Raw genomic sequence first — 16025 nt, 5'->3', positions numbered from 1 at the left:
AACGCAAACGTCCCCGACAACAAACCCTTTCGCTTGTCCCGAACCTCCGACAACACTTTGATGCTTATATCTTCCAAGTTATTCTTCAAACGTCTCAAAGCCCACAAGTGATGCGTTTTTGAGCTAACGGAACAGTGTATTCAACGGATATTAATATGGACGTGAACGCACCATAAAGGCGGATGCACTTCCTTCTGGCCTATTCAAATGTATCTGATCTAAAAAAAATGTTCATTATATTATTTTTGATCTAAAAAAAAAAGATCCAGACTTGATGTTACATAATGCCGTGAGGCTCCCAAGTAATTAGGAAGTGGTAGATTTATACGCCTCTTCTCCGACAGTTGACGTATCCAAGATAATTGAATAATTTGTTCCTAAGCTATTGGCTACCAATGTGTAATAATAATGACAGACCACACGAGGAAAGACCAATAATCACAATTTGAAAGAAAAATATTAAATTGGCCATAATGTATTTGCTTCACTAGTCTAAACATGGCATTCTGAATAATATTGTTTTTGGAATATGTGTTAAGCAATAAAATCCACCTGTTTTTAGCCATCTCAGGGGGAGGCCATTTTGTCACTCTGTTGACATCACAGTTCCTCAAGGCTCAGGTAACGACCAATCACAGCTCTACGATTTTCTGAAGCTGAGCCATGTCGTCATTATCTGAGTCCTGCGAAACTTTGATGTCATTTTCAGTCGAGAAGCAAGTGACAAAATGGCCGCCCCCTGAGATGTACACAAACAGGTGGCTTTTACTGCGACACTTAATATCAAACGCAATATTAACCAGATTGCCATGTATCGTCTTGTGGGCCTGCATAGAACATATTCTTGCATGGAATTTTTTTGGGCTGACTTCCCCTTTAAAGAGTATTTTCCATTCTATTCAGGCATTCATTTGAATATCCATCCATTTTCAATAGAACTTCATCCTTTCCAGCTGACTGGCTAGGAGAAGGAAGAAAACCCAAGACAGGTCACCACCCAATCTCAGGTTCTTTACCCTAAAAAGTCAAGAGTGGCTTCAGTTAATCCAATTGGGCTGTTTTTAAATGGATTTGCTAAGAGTTTATTTCTTCACACTTGTCGTGTGCCCTTATTGCAAAGTGGTGCTATTGACACTTATTTTGTTGGGGTTTGTTAGTTTATAATAAAGCCTCTAATGTTTCTGCAATTGATGTTGTTTTTTCTGTTCGACTTGAAGAAAAGACTGATTGAGTGAAACGCGGAGGCAGTGAATAAAGCAATCATGATGACTTATCCCCGAAAGTAGCGGAAATGCAAATGATCAATTTACCACGAGTGCACAATCTCTCTTAAACAAATAATTTGCATCTACCACGTAAAAAACAAGCACCCGACACACACACACACACACCCGCACACAAAATGTTTCATTGACACAGTCTGCCATCATTATGATCACATTATAATCGTTATTCAGACATTGACCTTATCAGAGTGTGATTTGTTGCCTACTCTAGGGCAGGCTCATTATTATCTCATACTGCCTTATATTACAATTTTATATCAGTGCAGAGCTTTTTACGGTCGGCGGTGACTCAAAGACATACACACACAGTACATGGTTGAATGCATATTTTAAAAGCATGTTTCATCATATCATATACGTACAGACTCATTCATATTTCATTTTTTTCATTAATCTTTTATCAACCATTTTCACTTGTCAAACACACTGCCGAACTGGACAATGCGTCTGCTGCTACACAGAGAGGACTTCTCATATCGGTTTAGAACACAACCATTCAAATCTGTACATAGCTAAAAAAACTCATTTTACTTTGTGCAAATGTTATACCTATTTTGTGGCCACCAACCTGCATTTTGAGTGATTCCAATACAATATCTAAATTGTGCACTGAATTTAATTTCCCCCATGACCTCTCTTATGACATGTCTAGGGCGCCATTCTGAACAAGGGCTTTTCTGAAAGCAATGTATGAACGCATGTAAATACCAGGAGTGGGACGTCGACGCCTTCTCTGCTGGCCTAACATAAGCAAGAAAATAATAATCATATTCTTCACATTGACGTCATATTATATCCTATTGTTGTATTTTTAGGTGAGAGTTTTCATCCAATCAGAAGTCAGCTAGCTCGTGTTGCCAGGCAGCTTTCACGATACTATTCGTCCGAGGCCTTCAGATACAATTGTGAGGGCGTCTGTTCTGTCAAAGACTATGAGCTTTTAGAGTTGATAGACAGTTGCGACAGCCAATCAGAACACGAGTTGGTTACAGTGAGCCCTCTCGATGGCCTTACACAGAAGGTGATGAACGCGTTTTGTGATTGGATACTCACTCGTGAGGGGGCGGTGCTATGCGGAATCAACACACCTGAAAGTCCGAACTGGCGGCCGTTCGAAAATCTAAACCACAATGGCAGAAGGGTGGAAAAGTGTGGATTTAATTGCAGATACACTTGCGAGGCAATTTTCAGGATGGGCCTTTGGAGAGGAGCTAGGTCGTGCAACACTCACTCAGTATTGTCTGAGTGTGTTTCTGTATATTATTTGTCCAGCGATGGTGTCATAAATTATGGTATTATGAGGGGGTTTTATTCAAGTAGGACTTCAGCTGAAGGCCAATGTGTGAAATGCACGGCCGGCCACTGGTAAATACAAAGTTGAATGAAAGGAAAAAATGTGGTACAAAATTACATAGTATTAATACGAGCGGATGGTGAAATAAAACCGATTCAATAGTTTGAGGGAACTCCTGAAGGAACGGACTGAGGCTGGAGTCAGTACATCAAGAGCCACCGTGCATAGACGCATTGAGAAATTTACATAAGTGTAGCATTCCTGGTGTCAGCCAGACGCGTCTTAAATGGGCTTGGGAGAAAAAGAACTTGACTCACGGGTCCCAAGGCCTTTTTCCAGATGAAAGTGCATTTTGCTTTACATTTGCCAATTAAGATCCGCGAGTCTGGAGGAATAGCAGAGAGAAATACAATCAAAACAAATGCTTGAACTTAAAGGTAAAGTTTCAACAGTCACTAATGGTTAGGGTGCTGTGTCATCTGCATGTTTTGGTCCTCTCTTTTTTTTTTTTTTTTTAAACGCAAAGTCTGTTGCAGTTTACCAGCATCTCCGAGCACTTGTTTCTCTAACACGTTTGATCCAGATACTTCTTTCATCTTCCAGCACGACGTGGCAGCTGCTCTCACAGGCAAAACGATGAAAAGATGGTTATTCCTGATATTATTGGGCCTGTTTGGCAAGCTAACTCATCAGATCTGAACCCCATAGCCAATTAATAGGGTGTTGCCGAGAGTAAACAAAACAACAATCAAACGATCAAAACAGCTTGCGCGTTCATAACGCATCATTACAAGCTGATCACCTTTACGGCACACAAGGAGCTCAAACTGAGTATGGAGAAAAATAATTTTCCAAAAGGCAAACATTTGATCTGGTCCTTATGTAGTATTTATTTATAAAAAAATGGCAAGTTAAGGGTTTTTGTTAGTTGTACGCCATCATAAACAGCAAATTTTTACTATGAATCTGAAATATAGTCACCGTCCTGAAATATTGGTCCAAATCCTTTATTCCTGTTTTCTTCAAAAACAAAAAACTGAAACAAATACTGATATTATTTAACATCAACTACTATTTGAGTGGTAGAATTTAATGATTTGTTGATCCAAAAATGTATCATATTTTATCAGGGGTTGGCCAGCATTAAGACGCGCTTTCCGGTAGTGTTTGTTTCATCATGTAGCCTGAACCATTTCTGCATTTTTCCTTAAGCACCTGTACCATTTTAAGATACGGCTGAAATTTTATCCACAATGTTATGCATTTAAATCAAACATCTAGGGTTGATAGTAGTCAATAAAGATAATGCATGGTGAGCAACATGTGAAAGTTGTGCAAAAAGTTGTTCGGCAGTGATATCCGCATTGATTAGCTGCTGTTGTAATCAATGGCTGGGCGGTGTCCCTGTGAGGTTGAGCACCCGGCATGACTCGACATTGAGGAATCAATGGTTAATTCCAGCTGATTTTGGAACAACATTGCTGGAGTCCTGCTTACCAGCTGATTATCTCTATGTCTAAAGTAGTCATTTCAAGTTTACGCACTCGTTAACAGAGCTGGGCACTTGACCCTTTTTTGCCGGTCAGTCCCCCCGCCCTCCGGCCGTGATCTCAGTACCGTTTCGGCCTCCACCTTCCGGCTTTATTCATAAAAATTGTTGGCCCCTGACTCTGTTTGAACCCCCCCCCTGCTGTTTCACGTCTTTTTAGACACAAACAGTTGGTAGAGGTGCTTTTTTTTTTTATGGTCGTTTTCCCATTTCACGAGCAGTTTCATCACACGCACGAGGGCCGATTCGTGGGCTGGACTAAAATCTCCCTCTGGCCTTTGTTAATCAAACTCTTTTTTTAAATTTGCTGCCCCCGTCCCCAAAACGGATGGGTAGGACTATTTCTATGGAATTTATGATTATATTTTCAGATTTATTTTATTCTGTTCATTTAAAATTGTATCAACAGCTCACATTGCATCTGTGGACATATTTCATTGCATACTTTTATTCGTTGACATTCTGTAATTATATTGACTGCATGCCTTGTTGCAGCTGAATTCACTGTATGCAAGTCTGTTTAGTCCTGTTTTTTTAATTATCCATTTTTTCTTAGTGCAGATGGCTAAGCTAAATTATTTTATTCCTACTTGATCCACTTGGTGTATAAAAGTGATTCTAATCACAAATTGATGGGTAAGCATGTTAAAATCAGAGGACAAGGGAAATTGTTCAACTCTTGTGTGTTTGTAAAAAGGGGGGGTAAGTATCAAAAACATCTCAAGGTATTTCAAAAGAATACTATTTTTACATTTTGTGACTGATTTTCACAAGAAACATGAACTAGACACGTGATTTGATTCAGCAGGCCACATTAAATGAGGTGGCATGCTTGACTCCAGGCTATGAATTTGACACCTGTGCTCTCGTGTTGCCCTCTATACTTGAAGACAAAACAATGCTGGGAGTCGACGGTTCCATCATGTAAGTCCTAAAATGAAATGGTGCTACACTTTTGTCTCATGACCTTAATTAGTGATCAACAAACAATTCGATAAATTTCGGAAGACAAAATTGCTGAGATTCAAGAAGCATTTGATTGCCAATTAATCGGCTATAACGTGGGCCGCAACCAAGTGTGAAAGCCTGACGGGACCTTACGGCGGTGCCCTTGGTACGTTAATTAATTCACATCCTGCCGCTAATTATTTGGCTTTCGCTAATTAAACAGCGATGCACCTTCATCCCTGTTTTTCTATCTTTGGGTTTAGGCCTCCCTTGATTCAACAGCTTAACACTTGCATCCCCAGCAGTGTCTTCACGGCTCACTGCTGATGCTATTATTGCGTTGTGTGATACGCCCCCAGCTAAATGACGAGCATCTTGCTGTTTTGTACCTTTTAAATGGAGGACTGTTAACAGGACGTCACATACAATCACAGTCAAGAAGCCTGCACAGCTGATACATTTCAACCTGATCACTCCACAATGACAAATTACAACGACAACAGCCTCTCAGTCTCTTTTGATTGTCCCGATACGCTCAGCTCATTGAGGGGAAGGGGAAGAGAAAAAAAGTCACTTATATGTAGTGTCAGGTCACATTTTTTTTGACATTTTGACTTTTGACAGAAATACAAATACCTTGAAGTAGTGGTTCTCAACTGTTGTCACCGTAGGACTCGCATCTCCCTATTGTTGCTAAGTCGTGACCCATTTTAGAAGAGCTAAAGCATTAAACAATTTAAAAATGGCCTCCGAAAATACATGTGACGTATGTTACGTCTATAAATGCACTGCCAACTGAGTTGACATACTACTAAAAGCATATTGTTAGTTGTTAGTTATGATATGTACTACTTACCTAATATTGTACGTTGGGTGTGGAAATCTGGTGCCAAAAAAAAAAAAAAAAAAATCTGAGTAAAAATTTTTGCGCACCCACTTTTTGGGTACCCGTTGACAATCACTGCCAAAAAAAAAAAAAGAAAAAAAAAATCCACCATAAAATTGGACTTTTCCGAAAGTGATGCAAAATACACTAAAAGGAAAACACTTAGAGCTGTCATTCTTTGGAGCAGATGTTACAACCACTGAAAATTAAATCAAAGAACAAGTTGGGAATGACGAAACTGTGCATCCAACAGAAGTACGTTTTTTTTTTTTTTTTATGAGACTGTGGTAACTGTGTCAAAACGAAGCAGGATGTATTTGAACTAAAGAAGCACGCAAATGTGAGAGAATAATAAAACAGAAAGCAGCCAAGAAAAACATCAACAAAGGTTTAACTTGGAATACACAAGCAGAGTCACAATGGAAGGAAGACAATTACAAACAAAATCTAAACTACGCAAGGCAGAACGCCACGAAAGACAATCCCAGGATTGCTGACAAAATCAAAACAACTGACAAGTAACTATTGACAGGTGGAATATTAAATAGGAACAGGTACAATATGAGCTAAACGAATACTGTGGCAATGGAAATGAGATCCACAATAATTCAGCATCGTCCTTCCATTTTTTCTGCTTGTTTTTGATATGCTGGCTCAGATGTGAGACATGAGACTCCGCCCTGCATCATAAAACATGACATGTACTCTGTTCATTGGGGAAGTTTAAAACAGTCCAAAAATTGTCTGCCCCCACCAACCATTCGTCTGAAAGGTTAACGGTGCAATCACAAAAAGAAGCGAGAGAGTAAAACAGCATGAGGATGAACATGCATACTAAGCAGAAGAAACAAAAGTCATACAGAGGTCATGCTTCGACACAAATGAGATCTGCACTTGCAAAAAATAAAAATAAAAAAAAATACAGCCCAAAAAAATGTATTTCCCTTCTCTCAATTTGTCACGTTTTAATCAATTTTTTATAAAGGATAGTCTTGGCCCGAGTCCAAAATACCCAAAGCATATGATCTATGCATGAGAAATGAAGACAATTTAGGGGCTAAAAGAAAATATCTCTGAAGGACTGACTCAGGAATTTCAATGCAAATCATAACATGCTTTACGTTCATGCTGCACCGCATCTGAACTTTGGCCGCTGTCGCGTAAATGGTACCCGTGTTTATTTAACTAAGCCATCGCCCCCGTTGCTGTTTTGCATACGTGTGTGACTGATCAGTCTGAAATGAACTCATGTGAACTCACGCATGAATAAGCATGCGGGCCTTTTTTCGTCAAAACAAGCCCTGCAAAATACTAGTTATTAATATTACATTCATTAGAACACTTCCTGCTTCATTACACAAGCTATTTATTCGACTTATTTACGCAAACGCCTGCAATTTAAACAGCTACTTTGTGTGTTCTTGAAGCTTTTCTGCATGCGACCATTAATCCATCACTGCCATCTAGGTTTCATTCACACTGTTTTGTTTTTTTTCTCCAGTCAGATATTTGAAAGGAGTTTGTTACTAAATGAGCTTGACAACACACTTTAGTAAGACTTCAAGCCTTTAATTTCACAATAACTTTGGTGGAGAGCTGATAGGAAACTATCAGCAGGTGTCTCTTTCGAATAAACGAGTTCACTGAAAATGAAAAGTGATTACTAGGTTACTCGACGAAAATTGGAATGTACATCAGTGATAAATCTCTAATAAATCTGTCCTGGTCCCCAGTGAAGCGCAGGGCACAGCGACGCACAATTGGTGAAAACATGCCAGCAGTGTAATACAATGCTTAACTTTTATTGAATCCCATGTTTCACAAGAGATTGAGTGGTTGTGCTTTGGTGTGCTTCCTGCGGTTGCTCCATTCCATTACCATCAATAACGCTGGTTAGACGAGTGATGATGTCATTAAAAGACAGTGCTCCGCTTCTCTAAGGCTATAATATGATCGTAATGCAATCTGCAAAGCTAATGAAAGTCAGATTGTATTGATTACAACTGAGATAAACCTTTGGTGGTTATGTAAAATTTCGCGTCCTTTTACAAAAGGTCATTAGAGTTATTTCAATGAAGTTGTTAATGGTGAAGTGGAGGCTTACGCTCAAAAGGGTGCTTGCCTGCACATAGTGTTTAACGCCGTACTTGAGATATGCGGCAGCAAGAAAAATCATGAAATATTATACAGCTGCATGAACAGCAACTTCATTTACAGTAAATTGTGGAAATGTCAGACTTTAGGTGCTAAGTTTCTGTCTGACTGTATATTAAAATGAAAATTGGTACAAAACTGTCAAGTCAAGTCAAATGTATTTATTTAGCCCTTAATGACAAGAGAGACTCAAAGTGCTTCCCATACCCACAGTTGACAAATATTGCACAGTAACACAAGTATCATTCTTATATTCTTATTATTCTCTCAATCAGTTACGCAACACGCTTACTTAGTATGAGTGTCGTAAATAATTTGTCACAGAAATAAATTTTGTACTAAAGACAATTGTTATTTTGCAGTTATGAATCATGTATTGGTACAGAACAGAATTCACTACAATTTCAGCTTTCAACAATAAAGTCTTAGGATTTTACAAAGTAACCTTCAAGCTTTATTTATTAATTATTTATTTATTTATTTATTTTTAAGCCCAATAAGGTCACTGTAGCGGACTTTGATGATGGAGAAAAAGACTCTTTCAAAATCAGCTCGAAATACTTCCAAGTTTAGAATTTTGGAGTTTCATTTGCCCTGCGGTACTTTTGAAAAAAAAATAAAAAAAATCTTGTGAAGTTTGGCTCTGCGGCAAGAAAAGCGCTGCAGCTTGCTCTCTACATCAAGGAATTTAGAGGAACCACAAAATCACTTGTGGTGCCAGAAAATCTCTAATGCACATAACTGGCCGCCACCCAGGGTTTATCTTTGAGAGTATTCGGGGTGAATGGTCCTTTAAGGCCTAACCGAATTTGTTCGGCTGGAAGTCGAATTGTATAGCTCTCATGGCACTTTCATAAGCGCTGATGGCACAAAGGGGCACGGATATCATTTTAGTGCAGTATTAAAACAGACGCACGCCAGCATCCACAACTCACTAGCTAATTGTTGATGCAGCCGTTTATGAATGCTTGAGTGACACTTGACGTAAGCATGCGATGTACGAGTCCCTGACTTTGCCCCGCAAATTCATAATTCCACAAATATGGTGACTATCTCAAGGACTTTCTGAACTAATTGCAAGGTAGGACCTCTAAACGTGAGGTAAATCCAAATATGTGAAAAACGCACAATATAACTTTTAAGTGAGACTTTCAGTTCAGTGAGCATTGAAATCCATACTGTGCAGTGTTCCCTGCTATATTGAATTGTTCATTTGTGTCCTAGCCTCGTACGCATATTTTACAATACTACTTGGACATCCAAAAATTTCTGTTATTAAAACATTCACTGTGATTTTAAATAAGAGGCAGAGAAGGTCCCAAACTGAGCTCTATCAATATTTGTAATTCTCACAGAGCAGAGAGAATCTAAACCTAAAAAGTATTGTCATATATATATATATATATATATATATGTATATATATATATATATATATATATATATTGCTGTTCCATGAGTTACAAAGTAGAGTCTGCATGAAAGGTTTATACTTGGAATTACCGTAACAACTATGCTAATTTTCATTAGCCCAGTCAGGGCATTTTTCATTATAAGTTAGCTTTTAGCTAGCTAACTTTTGTTTTAAAACTATACGGATTGATTAAACAGTTTGGTGTTTAAATACACCATGTTTAGAACTCTGACGACTGAAACTTCAACTGGGAGTCACTAACACCTTGAAACAAGTAAGTGTATGATTGAGAACAGGCACAAAGAAATACTTAAAAAAATGTCGCTTAAGACATTTACTGTATAATAAGTGACACACGTCTGTGGCTTGGCTTCTCAGTTCCAAATCGCAATAAGTCAGCAATAAGTTGTTAAAAATAACAAAAGAAACACAGCTTTCATCATGTCCGTCCCCCAAAGTCAGACCAAATTTAATGGTGATTACCTTTATTGTTTTTAATGACTGACTATTAACAGTGTTTCTTGTATTCTGTTAATCAAAACATAATGGCGAATTGTTTCCGTTTCCATTATTTACCCGCTCCAGGAACTGATTGTGTTTCATTTTAATGTTGAGGGAGTTCACAAGTTCTCAAAATATCACACCCCTCAAGCAAAATACAGGAATCGGTAACTCCGGCATTGCATTAGGCTTCCTTGACTTGGCTTTCTTTAAGTGACGAGGTTTCAGGAGCAAATCAACAGAAGCTGTGACTTTGATGCGATCATATCAGTAAAAACAGCTTCACTTGCGAGCGCATGGTCCATATTTACACCTGAAAAAAAATATATGGGATTTATTGAGGTCTTGGACCTCTCCAGGATCAACAGATTCTCCTCGGCAAACAGGTAATCTCCTGCCCCAGTTCAAACGTCTTCCTCTAAGTGCAAGATGTTGATAAATATAGAAGTGGATAAATAGCTGCGGGGAGACAGCGCTGTGAAATGCAACGTGACGTCACCGGCGAATAATGACTCACCCACCAGTTTCGGAACTTCGCTGATAAAAATATCAGGCAGAAACTAGGCTAATCCATTGAAATGCGTTAGTTCAAACAGCGCGTAGCCACAAGCAAGTTGAATGTGCTGATCATCTAAAGCAAATGATAAAACTCACCCTAAAGTACGACGACATGCCCCATTGCACATGTGTGTGAGCTGGGCATGCTGCCACTGCGTTCTACAGGATTTCACAAATCGGCTTTGTGTCAAAAAGTTAAGCGGAAGGAGAGCAAGAGGCATCGAGAGCAAGCTGGTGACGGTCTCCGCATCAACGAGGTTCATACCCCCCCCCGACCGACTCTCGACATTTCAATCTTCCGGTGTGTGAAGGACCCACTCATTTGTCTAGGCGCTTCAATCACTTGCTTTGTTCCACCATTTCATTCGAAGCACCTTTTTCTTCCTTCACCTTTAGATGACCTTCTTATCTATCTGCTTTGCCAGCGTCGCTCTGCACTCGGCCTGTTTTCCTTGGCTCAAGTGAGGACAGAAGCCATCTCGGACCGGCTGATTGAGTTACTGCGGTTGTGCCCGCTGTCTCACGCACACACACACGCGCGCACAAAAACGCAAAGAGGCATAGAGCATACACGGCATGAAGACTCAGCGAGGGAGGGGAGGAGGTGGGGGCTGATACTGCATGAGGATGAAACCGAGCCAGACAGCTAATAATGACAGCGAGCTGCCAACTAGAAGCTGCAGGGTAATCGTCTAATGGAAAGCATGACTAGTTAAACTAGTCAGACTTGTTAATATGCGTGCTGATATCGGAATCATTTGCAATCAGCCATCCATATAAATATATATTGTCCATCCCAAATTGTGGAAAAACAAAAAAACAAAACAATTATTAGCTACTATTGGGAGTACTATTTGACCTTACAAGACCTTTTAACTTTGTGGCTTTAAAAAAAAATATGAATTGCAAGAAAATATTTGACCGTGTAAAGGATAATGCAGAGAAGAAAAGCTTCCACAAAAAGTGATGGTGGCTCAAGATAACAAATCATCTATTACATTTTGGTGTGGGTGGGTAAATATTTTATTCATTACTCTTCCCAATTGTGCTAATTTGGACAGTTGTTCACCTAATCAACAAGTCCGATTTTTTTTTTCAATGTAATGTGAATAACAAAAAACAACCTTGGCCAACAAAGGTCATATTTTGAACTGATGATTATAAATATTTATAATCCATGCAGTTAAATGACATGAATTGGGTATCAAATATGAAAGCAAAATAGCAACTGTGATTATTATTATTTTCAGTCAACAGCGAGTAGCAAAATGCTCCCCGCCCAACATGGATGGATTTTGCTGCTTAAATCCGACTCCACAACTATTAATCAGAATGCTGTTTTGAAAATTGGGGGTGCATACTAGAGATTATGGAAATAAAATATTAAATTGAAATTTTACATTTTTAAATGAAACTTAATTGCACTAACAAATGCATTTAAAAAAAAGTTAATGCAACATTATTTATAATTTATAGATTTGATTCAGTGACTTCTATGTGTACCTCCAGTTGGAGCCCACAAGAACGCAATTAAGTACAACAAATGGTCCCATAGTCTGTACGTCTTTGCACATAGCATGCCACTCCGGCTTTCATTTTACCTCCGAGCATTTGAATGTCAAAAGCCGGAAAGGGTCATGCTCAGTATGGACGATGCAGCAAATGTAATACTACTCCATTAGCCTGCTACGTAACCAGTAAAACCGACTGAGGTACGGTAATTCAATATGTCAGCTTGACCCACTCTGCTGAGAGGTCAAAGGAGGGTTCTTCTTTTGCTTTTCGGACACAGGGAGGACACGGGAGTACTCAACAATTTGAGATCAGGTGAGCAGAAAATTGCACAAACTAGGAGAACAGCTGACCAGATCCATTGTCATTTTTCACAATACTACGGCGGAAGGCGAGCTGTTAAACATTTATCATGAATATGCTTATTTAATTCATTTTAAAAAGCCTTTTTATTTAGCCGTTTCATTGTGTGAAAACGTCATGGAACAGCTGAATCATAAGCGCGTCAAAACCATTTACATCTCTCATTTCATTTATGTGTGCTTCCATCCATCATTAAGGCCGCTTCTCCTCACTAGGGTCGCGAGGGGTGCTGGAGCCCATCCCAGCTATCTTCGGTCAGTAGGCGGGTTACACCCTGAACTGATTTCCAGCCAATCGCATGGCACAAAATGAAATGACTTTATATCACTGTAATTACAGATTTGATGTCATTTTGTAACCATTCACCTTCAAAGTGGGTGTCAATAATTGAAAAAGGCCCCAAAATGAATTCATAAATAATGGAAATCATGCTAGGAGGCATTTTGGATCAGAGCCGTAACTTTAATATAGTATGAGGCAACATCCAGTGGCAAGGACATATCATTGGATTAAAAAAAATGTGCTGTATTGTAAAACATATTTTTGCTAAGAAAATGGGCCAAATTACATTTTTTGAGCAAAGACGATGACGTGTAAACATTGGTTGTTGCATTCTGAAGTGTAGGCCGATTGTGGGAGAAATTATGTGTTTATTATCTTTCAATCAGCAGAATTCATAGAGAAAATTCAAATTAATAGAAATATGCCTGTGGGTATTGTGATTCATCAAAGAGATTTCTTTGTCAGGTCAAGGCATTTTAACGACTGTTGATTTGCTTTCCAAAAGTAGGACACTATTCATGGTTGGGGGAATGCCCCCAAACTTGGAGCATAAATTTTTTTCCCCCACACCAACCCATGTTAATGCTGTCCTAAATCAAGTCCCGCTCGGACAAGGGATGAAATTTTTAAGACAATTAGAACAGTCCAGCTAATGCTCTGAAAATTTTACTGAAAAAAATAGCTTGGGAGTTGTGCCAAATAACAGTTCATGAGGCAGTGTAATGCAACTTTCAAATTGTATCAATTTCAAATTGTTTTACGCGTGTGTGTGGCAGACGTGACGAGAAACTAAAACTCATCCAATTCCACACTACATTCTTGTAAAATATGTTTCACAACAAAGTCAGTAAACACGTCTATCAAACTTCAAATGTATGAAAAGGGAAAATTACAATGCATAAAAATCTGAAACCCAAATATGCAGATGGCACCTTTATCCCACCTCGACAGTTTCTTTCTGACTGAATTTAGCATTTTCGGTGTGCGTCGTCTCCATCTCTTCCCCTTGTTGAGCCTTTTCCCTACCAAATGTCCTCTTGTAGCCTCATTTGAGTTCCCTGACACCATCCTTCCCTCCCATACTCGTCTCCACCCTGAACTAATCTACTGTGAGTGACAGTCAGAGAGTACAGGAATGATGAGCAACTAAGCGAGCGAAAGGGGGTGACACGGAGCAAGGAATAGCCTCCGCTCCCTCGAGTGAAAACAGAGTAGGAGTGACAGGCGTGTCGTAGGGTGGTGTGGCATACACTCACATTTAGCAGACATTTATATGAGCGGATGGGGAAATGAGTTGAGAAAGAGGGGGGACGGGGCAAAGAATGAAGTCAAGGTAAGAAGAGGTGAAGGAAGAGGAAGCAGAGATGATGAGAAAGGTTGGCTTCAAGGGAAATATTTGAGTTACTGATGTGGTGTGACTGATATGCACCTGGAAGCAGCTACACTAAAGTTGAGAGTTCCTGGAGTACACGTGCAGTCATGTAACAAAAAAATAATAATTACACCTTTGATCGATGGAGATCAACCAGTTCAATCATTTGACAGTGTCATCTATATTAATGACATTATCACTTAGGGCTAAAATAAATAAATAAAAATTATTAAAGAAAATATACATATAAAAAAAAGCACCAGGCCTAGAAAAAGCAAATATGAAAATGTTTTTTTTTTCTGTGTATGAAAAATGTCCATTTGGATCCCCTCTCCTCGATGTGGGTGTGTCTTCAATTGGCGGCAAAACAATTTGGCTGTGTTCACGCCCACAACTGCGCAAAATGCCCTTTTTAAAAGTCACCACGCTCCACCAGCTTGAACAGGTCTACAAAAAATATACCAAAACTACGCAGATTTGCTCTGCACCTTGCGCTAGACTTGCACCGGGCACAGAAATGGAGCCGCTTGGGTTTCAATTAAATGTCTATTCGGATTTATATTGCAATACAATGACAGCAAGCATTTTCAATAATTTCTTACTTTATGCTTTGATGTATCTTTCATTTTATTTCATACGACTACCCTGGCCAGGTCTCTCTTGCAAAAGCAATGTCCATGAAACCGCCTGGTTGTACAAAGGTTAAATTAAAACAAAAAAATCTAAATTATGATTGTAACAGCAAAATCTTCCATCCAGCTCTTGTATTGGATCTCATTAGCTTGTGCAGTATACCTAATGAAGTGCTTGGTGTGCGTACACAAGGAAATCAATCTGAGCAGTAAATTACCTTGCAGGGGTGACTGAATGGGAAGGAGAGGACAAGAAGCGGCATTTGGAATGGATGTTGCACCATAGCCATGTAGAAACATATTCCATTCAGTCTGTACTCGCTAGTTTTCATCTTCTTCTTCTCGTCTTTCCACCCGTCTTCTTCTCCACCCACCTTCCTCCCTATTAGGCTCTCCTTCAGCACCTTTCACCCTTGATGTTTCCCGTTATAGAACACACACGCATTGTCCTGTACAGATGATGGAGTATTTGATAGTGGGCCAATCCTCCATCAGCAAGTTTTATCCTTAAGGAATGACATGCCTCAAATTTAACAGAGGGCACTTTAATGTCAGGCTGAAATTGGCTGCCTTGCGGAAACGGATTAGCTGATTTGCGGCGCGTCACACAGTGTGGCATCATGAGTGTTCGCATTTGCATTTGTGTGAAGCTGCACATTTGTAATGTGCTTGTGTGCTTATTTTAAGACATAACGCCAGACTCGCCTTGCAAAAGATTTGAAAGCAAAATATAGCACAGTCTACTTTAGCTTGACTCAACAATAATGGCGCAAAAAAAAAAAAAACAGGTACTGCCATGGCGTCGTAATATTTGCCAAGACGAACCAAGAAAAGACAAAATATACACGTTGCTACATTAACGATGGACACTGCAGAATTATATTCCACATAATACATTTTGACGCAGATGTCCACATTCTGACTTATCTTCAACGCAGCCAACAGTCACATTCTAAGAAGTGATGCATCTAAGGCGACTCACTTTAAACATTTTCCCACAGTTTTATACTGAATCATCACCATCAAAAATATTTCAATGAAAATAAATACTCAAGTAAAGATACCCAAAAATTCAACTTTAGTACATGTGACTAAGAATGATAAAAATGCATCTAGAGTATATCATCTGTGCAATTAATCGAAGTTTTGTCATTGTGACAGTTTGACTCAAACGGATTATCGCTATTAGATGTGACCTCAGACACGGCTTCGTAATTATAACAACTTGATAAGGATCACAAAACGGATTTTGTTTCCACAAGCTCCTTTTCAGCAC

At 39.2% G+C, this 16025-nt stretch overlaps 1 long non-coding RNA gene across 1 annotated transcript in view; it reads right to left on the bottom strand.

Annotated features, from left to right (window-relative positions):
- The window catches only part of LOC148322971 (uncharacterized), a 117871-nt gene that overhangs the window by 18387 nt on the left and 83459 nt on the right, over nucleotides 1-16025 (bottom strand). The gene's annotated exons all lie outside the window — the stretch shown is intronic.

Source organism: Idiotropiscis lumnitzeri, chromosome 15, assembly GCF_059441095.1.
Source record: "Idiotropiscis lumnitzeri isolate Australia: NSW breed Sydney's pygmy pipehorse chromosome 15, RoL_Ilum_1.0, whole genome shotgun sequence".
Taxonomy (NCBI): Eukaryota; Metazoa; Chordata; class Actinopteri; order Syngnathiformes; family Syngnathidae; genus Idiotropiscis; species Idiotropiscis lumnitzeri.
The sequence above is the reverse complement of the archived record's forward strand: the minus strand, read 5'-3'. Positions and strand labels throughout refer to the sequence as shown.